This window comes from Bactrocera latifrons, unplaced genomic scaffold (genome assembly GCF_001853355.1).
Source record: "Bactrocera latifrons isolate USDA-ARS-PBARC rearing strain unplaced genomic scaffold, ASM185335v1 scaffold_240, whole genome shotgun sequence".
NCBI classification, from domain to species: domain Eukaryota; kingdom Metazoa; phylum Arthropoda; class Insecta; order Diptera; family Tephritidae; genus Bactrocera; species Bactrocera latifrons.
Window position 1 is genome coordinate 262,285 of NW_017535964.1, and position 11,208 is coordinate 273,492.

Below are 11,208 nucleotides of genomic sequence, written 5' to 3' on the forward strand. Positions count from 1 at the left end.
CTGGTGACAGAGGCATCTCCTAAAGTTATTGGCACTCAATCTCGTGACCGTTTTGTACGCTCTACACTGAAATGTGGGCAACAAGTGCCAAAGTTTAGTACAAAATCTGATTTTATCGACAAAATCTGATATTCGACACAGGTTCAGACTAAAACAAGACTGTCATATGATTGGTTGGTTGGGTTGGGCTTGGGAGGAACCCGAAGAGCAGTCACCTCCACGCGGTGGGTTCTGGGTGATCAATACAGGTTAGCTGAGAGCTGCAACAATTTTCTCGGGAACGGTTCGTCCTACGGCCATTATCACACCATTTCGGTAGCAAATGAAGTGAGAAATAACTTTTGTTTTATACATTTTGCCATGAGATGCGTATTTCAGGCGCTAGGTAAACAATTTCACATTTTTAGGCGAATTTCCGAAATTTCAAGGCCGGAGTTGGTAGGTAGGTAGATGAAGTTTTGTATTTAAGTACGTTTGGTAAAGAAATACGATGTATGCATTTCGATATCTACAAAGAAAATTTATTGAATATAAGAGACACCCTAACCTGCTCTGAAAATAATTCTGTATTACCACAAAGCCGTTCTGACATTTACACGTCTTCGCTTACTCAAAAGTAATGGCAAACGATGCCTCTATTATTAACTACACTTTATCACAAATTTGAATTTGTTTTTTGTTCCACGGATGCCACTATCCAATGTTTAAGTGAAATGGCTCGCTGATTTCGAAAATCGAGTAAACTTTTTTTTTGTATGAATACGTTTTTGAAATATTTGCAATTTACCGTTATTCGACAAAAAAAAGGTGTCTTCATTTAATCATGTATACCTCACTGACCAGTTGAGCAATCTTACTGCAAATTATAGAATATAAAAGTGGATGATATTTCCTAAAAATTCTGTCTACTCCATTTTTCCATAGGCCTTATAATGTCGGAGAAACTGATTAATCACTTCGTGTTTTTATAAACTAACTTTGGCAAGGAAAAAATTTTAAAACAAAAGATATTTTTTCATTTTTTTTGTTTATTTTACATGAAGTCCTGTTTCTTTATAAAAAACTAAGCTACCAACGAACAAAATCCATGGATAAATAGGAAAGTTGTAGATGATCAAATAAATATATCCAAGTCGCGCAAAGTCAATGTATACGTATGTATGTATATGCGTATATAGTGTGTAAAGTAGGGGTGGGATATCTAGCTATGCGCTGTTTCTGTTGAGTAAAAAGTCAATTTTCATGTCGTTTTTAGTTTTTATAAACTCATTTATTTTATATTAGTAATATGTATTAGCTGGTGTGTTTTCGTCCATCCGGACAACATAACCTAGCCAGCGTAGCCGCTGTCTTTTAATTCGCTGAACTATGTCAATGTCGTCGTATATCTCGTACAGCTCATCGTTCAATCGAATGCGATNATATAAAGATAATCTAAATATTAAAATACAAAACAAACAATATTTTAGAAGACAGCAAATAATGGCGCTTATTTAGAAAATTCCTTTCTTCATTGTGGAATATTGCATGTTCCGCATATCCAATCCGGTTTTACATGATTTTTGGATTTAGCGCACAAAGAACATTGTCTCGCTGTAATCAACAAGCTGAATATGTTGTATGGTGTTTTCTCTGAAACGCACCTAACATGCTCTATTGAACTTTGATCGCCGAAAAATTAGCATGGTGGAGATGCCTTCTTTACTCTAATCGGATGGATCCATATTTTCAACATCAAAATTACTGTATTCTAAATAATTAAGGAAATAAATTGGACAATGGTATGTAGTCGTTGGAATCAAATGCATCGGAAATGGATTGAGCAATGGATTCTAAGTCATCATTTATCCATATTATCTCTTCACAAAATAAATAAAATAGTTTTCAGTATAAAATTCGCTGTGGTTTAAATGAGTACCACTACAAAAATTACTACTCATAAGCATATCACTTCCACATAATTTTTAAATGGAATAAACACCCTAGCAGCATTCTCCAAAGTAAAAAAGAAATTTTTTATCGATATATTATTAGAAAAACATTTTCTGCACTTTTTCACACCGTATTCCACTTCCATGCACAACTTTCAGAAGAATGATGTGAATTTAACGGCAAAAATGGTAGGAACACAGAAAAGGCACCTGAAAATCTGCCATGATGGCACCATTAACCCGTCATAATATCTGATACACGTTTTAAAACTGTGATTCATTTCTAATAAATGATAATGCTTGTGATTTACAAAATGTACCACCTGCGAGTAAGTTATCAAAAAGAGGTGGTTAAAATTTTACATCACCTTTGCTGAAAGAATTAAGTTCTACTACTCAAGTGGGGTCAAGATAACCGTAAGGAAAACAAATACTAGTTCTGAAAATATTGGGCCACAAAACTTGTGCTTCATCCATCTATTACTGCACCTAACCGTGGTAGAGTTTGGATGCATACCTTTGGTGCAAACACAGCAAAAGAACTCCGGGAACGGGTTGGACTCAGCTAAATTATTTTTTTTTGTTTGAATCTAACCCATATTAATTGAAAGTACGCAGATTTTTCCACAATATTGTACGCCTTCTAACAATCTATTTGTTTCGAAAAAGTGTTTAAAGTTTGCAATCAAACTTAATTTGTGCATAAGTATACAGCCAGTATAAACCGATTAATTTTTTTTTAAGAAATTAATTATTATTATTCTTTAACCATTGTTTTATGTGTTTTTTCATTTAACACACTTAAGTTTAAAGAAAAAGTCCTACAAAAATACACTCAAAAGTAGCGGCTACTGACGTACTTAAAGCGTTATAAATTTAGTTATTGACGCAGAAGCTAATAATTATAAGTAAACTGCCTACATAAATTTTAACGGAAATTCAGTTCATCCTTTTTGTCATAAAAGCGCTCAAAATGGTTCGTGGAAAAGAGCTTTCAATAGATCTAAGATATTTGGTGGTACCATGCAAAAGTGGAAAGTCTTCAGGTGAAATATGCAAACTGTCAACAAAAAGACGTTGAAGTGCCCAAAAATTGTAACAATTATGAATTGCGAGGTGATACAGACACTTTTTGCTCGCTCCCGATCACCGGAAATCTAGTTTTTGTTGAGTCTATGATGAATATCAGTAATTATCTTCAAATAATAAAAGACAGTTAAAGCAAAGTGTCCAAAAGTTGGCTCTAACTTTGCGTTGGGTCTTTAGCAAGACAACGATCCAAAGTTCAAATAAAACAGTTGAATTCGCCTTCTTAATCATTGTATATGTTGTTGTTGTTGTAACGGCAGAATTCTGCCGAGTTGACAGTCCTTGGCCGGATAAAAATCCGGGACGGTTCCGGTTTTCGTAGACCCGACTGTCGTGGGAACGGCATTGTATCTTGTATTGTTGCAATCATTGTATATCAATCCTATTGACAACTTGTGGGATGTTATACACAAAAACATTAGAAGAAGACCAACACTCAAAAAATTATTTAATTGCGGCGAAATTGTCAAGTGAGGTTACTCAAAATTTGGTTAACATCATGCAAAAGTGTATGGAATCCGTTATAAAACCTAATGGTGCCCCAAAAAATAATAATTTTAATTTTTTGATTAAAGTAACTTAAGTAATGCTTCTGTACCGCTTGTATACTAACTTTTGATGAATTTGTCCGGGACTTTCTTCGAAGTTTAAAATTTTTTAAATGAATAAGTTTTCTTATACCATGTTCAGACCATACGATTTCGGCTGTTGAGTGGGCTATCTAATCCTATAAATTTATCAAGATTTCGCGATACAAAAATGACAGTTCAAAATCACTTCATCAAAGTGATTTGAAACTGGTCCACGCTAAATCTCTTGGTGCGATTCTTATTTTGCGCCATCTACTTGTCAGTATTGGAAATCTGTTACATTGTGGCAGTGGATTCAGACACTACAAAGGAGAAAAAATTTAAACAATCAAATTTATTTTAAAGCAATGAATCTAATTTCACCCGAGAATCGACTTAAAAAATTAAAAAATGCATCCATTATTTCCATTATATGGAAAATATTTAAAAGAAGAAGTCTTTTATATCCAAATACTATATAACCATCTTTTCAGTTGATAAATATAAAGTGAAATCTTGAGTGGCAAAAAAACTGGTTTTTCATCTTTCCACCGCAGTTAGAACAGACTGATTAGTGAAGGGCTTAAATGTAATATAATCCCTTTAAATTTTCGGTCTGAACAAGGTGTTACCAGCATTTTTCATTGAATATACTCGTTTTAATTTCGCATCTATGTTCTGCATATGTATGATAAATGCTCAGACAAGAAATTACAAATCAGACCTGATAGTAAAAATTAATATTGAATCGAAAATGAAGCTATAATATTATATCAATTATATGAATTTAAAGCTGACGATTCTAGAACGTTCTGCTTAGCGTGCTACAGATGTTAACCACTATATACTATATGTAGCTATGATATGAACGGAATTAAAAATAAAAGCTGGTCACAAGATGTACATATATTTTTATTGCGAAATGAGATTTATAGGCATGTCTGTTCGAATTTCTGCTAAAGCATCCCAGCAGGAACTGCCTGGGGCCCTATTCTGTATCTCGATTCGTAAATGTATTATATTCGAAATTCGGATCTACTTTATAATTTTTCGAAAGTTGTACTACCCTGTGCCAAAATAAATACGTAGAATTTTCGTTTTTGCTTTCTACAACTCAAAAGCTAACGAATATTTTATTCGAAAATTGGCTTGAAAATCCGAAAATCGAGTTACGGAATATAAAAAATCCGAATTCGGCCTGGGATCCGCTGCTGACGACATTGTCATGGCAAGAGGGAAATTTGAAGACACTCTCTGTGACTTGATCCAAGGAGGTCTCAACCTACGGCAGAGCGGTGGGGAAAAGGAAAAATAGTCTCATTACCACTGGTCCTCCTCCCGAGGGATAGTACTACTAAAAAGGTAAACCTAAGGAAGAGGTTTAAGGTTACCCTCGGCAGCAAAGAGGATTGGAACGACTCCAACCTCGAGCGGCTGTTGAGGAACAGTACTATGAGGTGGTACACAGATGGCTCAAAAATGTCGGAGGGAATCGGCGCRGGGATTGTGGGCCCACGCACTAGGCTCCCCGTACCCATGGGTGAGTTCCCGAGCATTTTCCAGGCAGAGGTTTATGCTATAAGCCGGTGCATAGAAATAAACCTCCATCGCAACTATCGCAATGATCGTATAGCCATTCTTAGCGATAGTCAAGCGGCGCAAAGTGCAGGAGTGCAGGGAGAGGCTGAATAGCCTTGCGGAAAGAAACGAGGTACACCTGATCTGGGTGCCTGGCCACAAAGGTATAGCCGGCAATGAACTGTGACGAGCTCGCCCGCTCCGCAGCCTCCACCAGGATGGTAGGACCCGAATCCTTTACGGGTGTGGGTCCCCATACTATGAAGAAGCTGCTCCGTAAAAAGGGAAGAGCAGGCAGGGAAGAGCAATGGCGACAAACTCATGGTATGAGACACGCCAAGCCGCCTGAAAAGGTTCAAAATCATAATAAACCTCCCAAGGAGCAAACTCAGGCTGTTAGTCGCATGGTATACTGGGCACTATAAGCTAAATACGCATCTGCACAGCATGGGCCTATTAGCTGGCGCCAACTGCCGTTTCTGCGACAGGGAGCCTGCAACTCCGGAGCATTTGTTGATCGACTGCACAGCGGTCTGCAGACGCAGAGCTACAATGTGAGTAAGGAGAGGGCACAATAGACCAAAGGTCGCAGTGCATTCCTCATCATCATTCATTCATTCATGGGCCGGTCGATTGCCTTGTAAGTTTTCTTTGCTCTTTCCCCATGTGCTGCGGGCTAGCGACTTGAGGATTGTGTTGCGGCTCGATTCCGATGGGGATATTTCGGGATTTTACTTTAATGCGGAGTTCATCACAAAAACGCTTAATTTTCTCGTTTGAAGGAAATTACCAGAAACACGAAAATACCTGGTAACTGTGTGGTAAGCCCTATACTATAAAATAGTAGTGTATATTATAAAAAAAAAGTTTCTTACCCATTCTAAAAATTCCTTCTTTTTTATTAAATTTACGTCTATAACTCTTTCCTCATTTGTTTTATTTTGTGTATTGTTTGGCATGCAACTACTAAGCTAGGATAGTGTATGGTTTACAAGGTAAACCCAGTTGAGTTTTAGAATGTAGTGAAGGAAAAGTAAGAGTAACATATTGGTTATATAATACAAGATGTGTTCCAAAGTAAACCATACTTAAAAAAAAAAACAAATTTTTTTTTATTCAAAATATTCTTCTGCTTCAGCTTTTTGGTCCTACAGCAGTTTGCCAGTATGCCGGTGTAAGCCTTTTGAATGGCCTCTTTCTTTCATGTGCAAATGCATTTTTCCGAAAAGGAAGAAGTCGCACAGTGCCATATCAGGAGAATACGGGCAGTGATTAATGGTTAAAATGTGATTTTTGGTCAAATAATCGGTCACACGGTCAAATAAGCGTCGATCGATGAGGCTACGCATTATTGTGCAACAAACGCCAACTTTCAAACCGTGCCCACACCTTTCAAACCGTGCACACACCTTTTGTAAGTCCAAATGTTCGGTCAAAGTGCGAAAAATCGATGTTTCGGAGATGTTCAATTCCATTTCCATGAATGCTGACTTCGCCTGATTTTTGATGAATTCAAGCACAGTTTCGATGGAATTTTCGGTGGTCACGGATTTTGATTGGTCCACATGTTGATCGTCATTTATGTCCTCACGACCACTTTGAAACCACTCGTGCACTCTGCTACGGGACAGGCAATCATCGCCATAAACTTCTTTCATTAATTGAAACGCTTCGGTAAAAGTTTTACCAATTTCAACACCAAATTTAATGTTGGCCCTTTGTTCGAAGCTCATTTTCGCACAGATACCACAAACATACTGACACTTAAAACGCAATAACTTCACTTCCAACCGATGATGATGAATCATGAAATTCTCACTGAACAATCGAAGATGGCAGATTCTTACGCACCAGTCGACATGTAGATGGCCACCAGAGGGCGCTAGATTTAATGTTTACTTTCGAACGCACCACGTACGTCAATTACCGGACTGTGCCACTGTGCTATAGATCAGATACAGGAACATTTCAAACCGTAGTTCGCTTGATAATAACCGAAAAAACAGAGGACAAACTCTTTGAATCTCTTGCTTGAGAAACAAACTTTCATGTCACTCTTCTTCTCATATTGCTGCTGAAATATTTTTTTTTAGTTTTTTGTTCTATCAATGGATGCAGAATCGAACATATTCTTAATTAATACGACATGTTTGTTATTATTTAGTTTTTTATATTTAAGAAAATTTGAGCAGATGCAATATATTGCTAAGTTATTACAATTTTTGAAAGTAATATAAAGTTATTAAAATTTGAGAAATTGGAATAAAGTGGAATGTCTGAAAAATGCTGGCTCGCTCTGCAATGGGCAACACCCAAATAATGAAAAATAAAACGTTTCCACACTTGAAAAGAACATAAAATGTAGAATAACCAAGTTGAAAAATATATGAACTTATGGGGCACATACAGTGGAAACAAATATGGCATATATATCAAAAAGAAAATGAAAAATCGTTAATTCGATTGTACCGAAGCTAGAATACCCTCCACGTATTAAAAAGTTTCCATACAAGAACTTGATTTTGATCGCTCAGTTTGTATAACAGCTTAGTAAGTATTAATAGTCTGATCTGAAAAGTTTTTTCAAATATGGTAGTTTACCTTGGGTGTGAAGATGCTTCGCCATGTAAAAAAGTTGTTCACATAAGGACTTGATTTTTCTAACCTTAGTACAATCGGTAGATTAGTAGATTTTCCGAGTCGAGCAAGAACACGTTATACGGAAAGTGTCCACCGAAATCATTTGAACGAACTCGCGTTAGATGTCTCAATAACATTTTACTGGTAGTTTTCAAACACCATATTCTTCATTTTTTTTTTAATATTTTCATTAGTTGAGGAGGTCGAAGGTCGCCCAGAGCGAGGTACATATATTTTCAATGACCTCTCCACCGTCTTTAAAGGCACTCGTAGGCTTGTGTCTTTAACCACTGTGAGCCTTTTCCAATATTCGCAACAATTTCGCATAGACTTTTGGATAAAAATATGAAATTTGAGACAAAGACTGGTTAACAGATCACAGCATAGTAAATAAGGACAGTCCTACCAATTTAGCAAAATACATTATTTTGAAATATCATTTACCCGCGGAACTTAAATTCCAATACTTTACCGAATACTTTTTTGTCACTATGTAAATGCTTCTCGTAAAAATATTATTATTATTATTTTTTTTTTTTTGATTAAAATAAACAAACGAACTATAAGAAAGGAACTACGCAAATTTGGCATCCCGAATATAGGGCAGAACAAATGCAACAATTTCGTGAAAAAACGAAACGCTATCAATTTTCCAGTTTTGATTTCAATAGCATGCAAAAATTACCGACAAATTACACAATTGATCTAAATAGGATTGTTTGAAATTTTTGTTTGCATTCCATACTTGTTGATTTTCGATTCGAATACGTAAATCGAATAAATAAATATACCTAAATATAAGTCGGTGTATGGTATAACTGAAAATGTGTACGCTGTCTGTCAGATATTATACATAAGGTACAAATATCCATGAGATCTTTTGACATAGACTCACCCTAACACTTAATGTACACACCTAAATTTCACACATGCAATTGTAGTTATCGATGTATGATTGCATAGGTATATGCATTTTTGACTGAATGTGTATGCACGTCGAATGTATGCATGTGTGTATGTAAACAAAAGTAAGTGCACCTACATATGTATGTAATTTCCCAGATTTGCAGGCACAGTTCTCATGAATACATGCATACATACAAATAAGTACCCTGTAGGGATTTGTATATTTTGAGAATTAGTTCATCTCTAGTATGCAATTGAATCTTAAGAACAAGGTTTGTTAAGTTTGCCTCGAAGTGTGTAACAACCAAAAAGAAACATCAGAGACCCCATTAATTATATATATAATCGATCACGCATTATGAGCTGAGTCGATATAAACTGAACGTTCAAATACATATCCTTTCATGGAAACTTTTTTTTGACGAAATATCTTCAGGAAATTCGAGAGCATTTGTTCAGATCGGGCAGCCATAGCATGTAGCTGCCATACAAAATGACCGAACAAAATCAAGAAATCCTTTTATAACCTTTATGCTATAAAACGTGCACAAGTGAAGGGCATATTATAGCTTCGATGCAATCGAAGTTAACGGAGTTTCCTGTTTGTTTTTCCAAGTTACTATATTTTTGTGAAAATTAATATACTTTTAAAGTAAAAAAAAAATTATTTGAACTATACGCTGTACTATTCAGGTCCCATTCCCTGCAGAGCATTTACTTACCCTATATATACATATGTCTGTATATAAATATAGGCGCAATGTATTTGTATGCAAACACCATAGGAATGTAGTAGTTTGTTGCTGCTTTTAAATTGTGCTTAGTTGTTTTTAACTAAGAGCGCCACAAAATATTAAGCATACTTGCAAACGCTAATACATACATCACTTTATCGCGCAGAAACCAATACACTCGAACTCCGGGTAGCTCGAACCATAACAAACAAAAATAATTTAAACAAAAATATGAACATAAAATTGATTAAAAGCCAAGTCAAAACGAGGTTACGTGAGAAAATATGTAAGTATGCATGTATGTATATTAGCTGAAAAGAAATTCAATATAAACAATTATGTTAACCAAGGAATGTCATCAAATTTGTGTTACATTAGCAACATATAGTACACCTATAATGCATAATATGTGTACAGTTAGGGTAATGTGATATAAGTACGTATTAGTTGTGGCAGTAACGCATAAGTAATTAGGATGACACCAAGATAACAATCACTACAGTAATGTTGCATATTTTTCAAAGTATCACGTTCTGAGTGCATTCTTTGACAAATTTGCCACATCATCACGTTCTAAACTGCGCAGTATGCATGATGCAGCCTTTGCGAAAAAGAAACCCTGCCACATTTGCCAAGAATTGAAAGTTCGAAAAAGCACCGCTGTCGTAGCTGACGTATAATAACTCGCAAACTTGAAAAAGAGTTCCACAAAATTTACACCAAAGTCAACTGTGCTAGCTTTAATGTCATTGTAAGTTATTTATGTTAAATATAATTTTAATATTATTAATGTTTAATGTCGAATGTAGTTTTTGTTGTGACATTAAAAATATCTGACGGATTCGTCCTAAAAACTGTCTTTTTCAGGAGCAACAATCAGTATAACCCATATACTAAGTATGCATGCATACGAAAATTAGTATTTTCCCGCAAAAGACTTCTTCTGTTATTTTTTCTTTTTTTGAAGCAATATAATTTTCGAATGATTCTTATATGAATTTTGAACACATACATTCAGAGTCATTAATATTCGGTTTTAGTTTTCTTTAACTTTATACCTCCATATTTTTAAATATAAGTATTAAATGCGTACATTTTTTTTCAACAATTAAAAAATAATGACCATACTTCTTGTTCATGACTTTTTGGAGTATTTGAATCACTCTGTAAAATGCAACCCTGCAATGTTTACAGTTTACTAGAAAACGACGCGTCATTATTATTCGGTTTTTCCCCACACTTGGATTTTGGCGTGTAAAAAGTGAGCTAAAAGTAATTTTCAGAGAAAATTTGTTTAAGGTATTATAAATAAACATTAAACATTTAGAAATGGTTCAAATAGTTTGATTTAAGACAGAAAATTCCAATGGGACGAAAAGGAAAAAATTCTACTCTAGAACAAATCCAGTTGGTAATTTTTTATCAAAAGAATGGAGAATTTTATAAAAAAAAAATGCAGAAAAGACCAATATGAAAGCCAATACAGTGGGAGATATTGTTGGGCGTTACAAAAATGAAGGAAGAGAACATCTGTTGAACAACCGGGTAAGCCTAAGAAGCTCAGTGAGAGAGAGCAGAAGGCAATCGAACGAAAAATAAAGGCAAACCCCCTCTTAAGTGCACCAAAAATGCCACAGAGAGTGCGGAAAAGTTTGGTGAAGAGGTTTCGTCGTCTACTATCAGAAGAACCCTTCATGCTAGGGGTTTTAATGGCCAAATTGCGCGACGTAAGCCTTTGGTGCAATCAAAAAACAGACAAGC

The 11,208-nt window shown here is 35.5% G+C and overlaps 1 protein-coding gene across 2 annotated transcripts in view; it reads left to right on the forward strand.

Moving 5' to 3' along the window:
• The window catches only part of LOC108969127, an 87,297-nt gene that overhangs the window by 23,353 nt on the left and 52,736 nt on the right, over window positions 1-11,208 (forward strand). Inside the window, exon 1 of one of the 2 annotated variants that reach the window (XM_018933666.1) lies at window positions 9,941-10,198. The exons of the other annotated variant lie outside the window; for it this stretch is intronic. The gene's annotated coding sequence lies outside the window, so the exon portion shown is untranslated. Of the gene's footprint in view, window positions 1-9,940; window positions 10,199-11,208 lie in introns of those variants that run through there. 2 annotated transcript variants of the gene reach the window in all.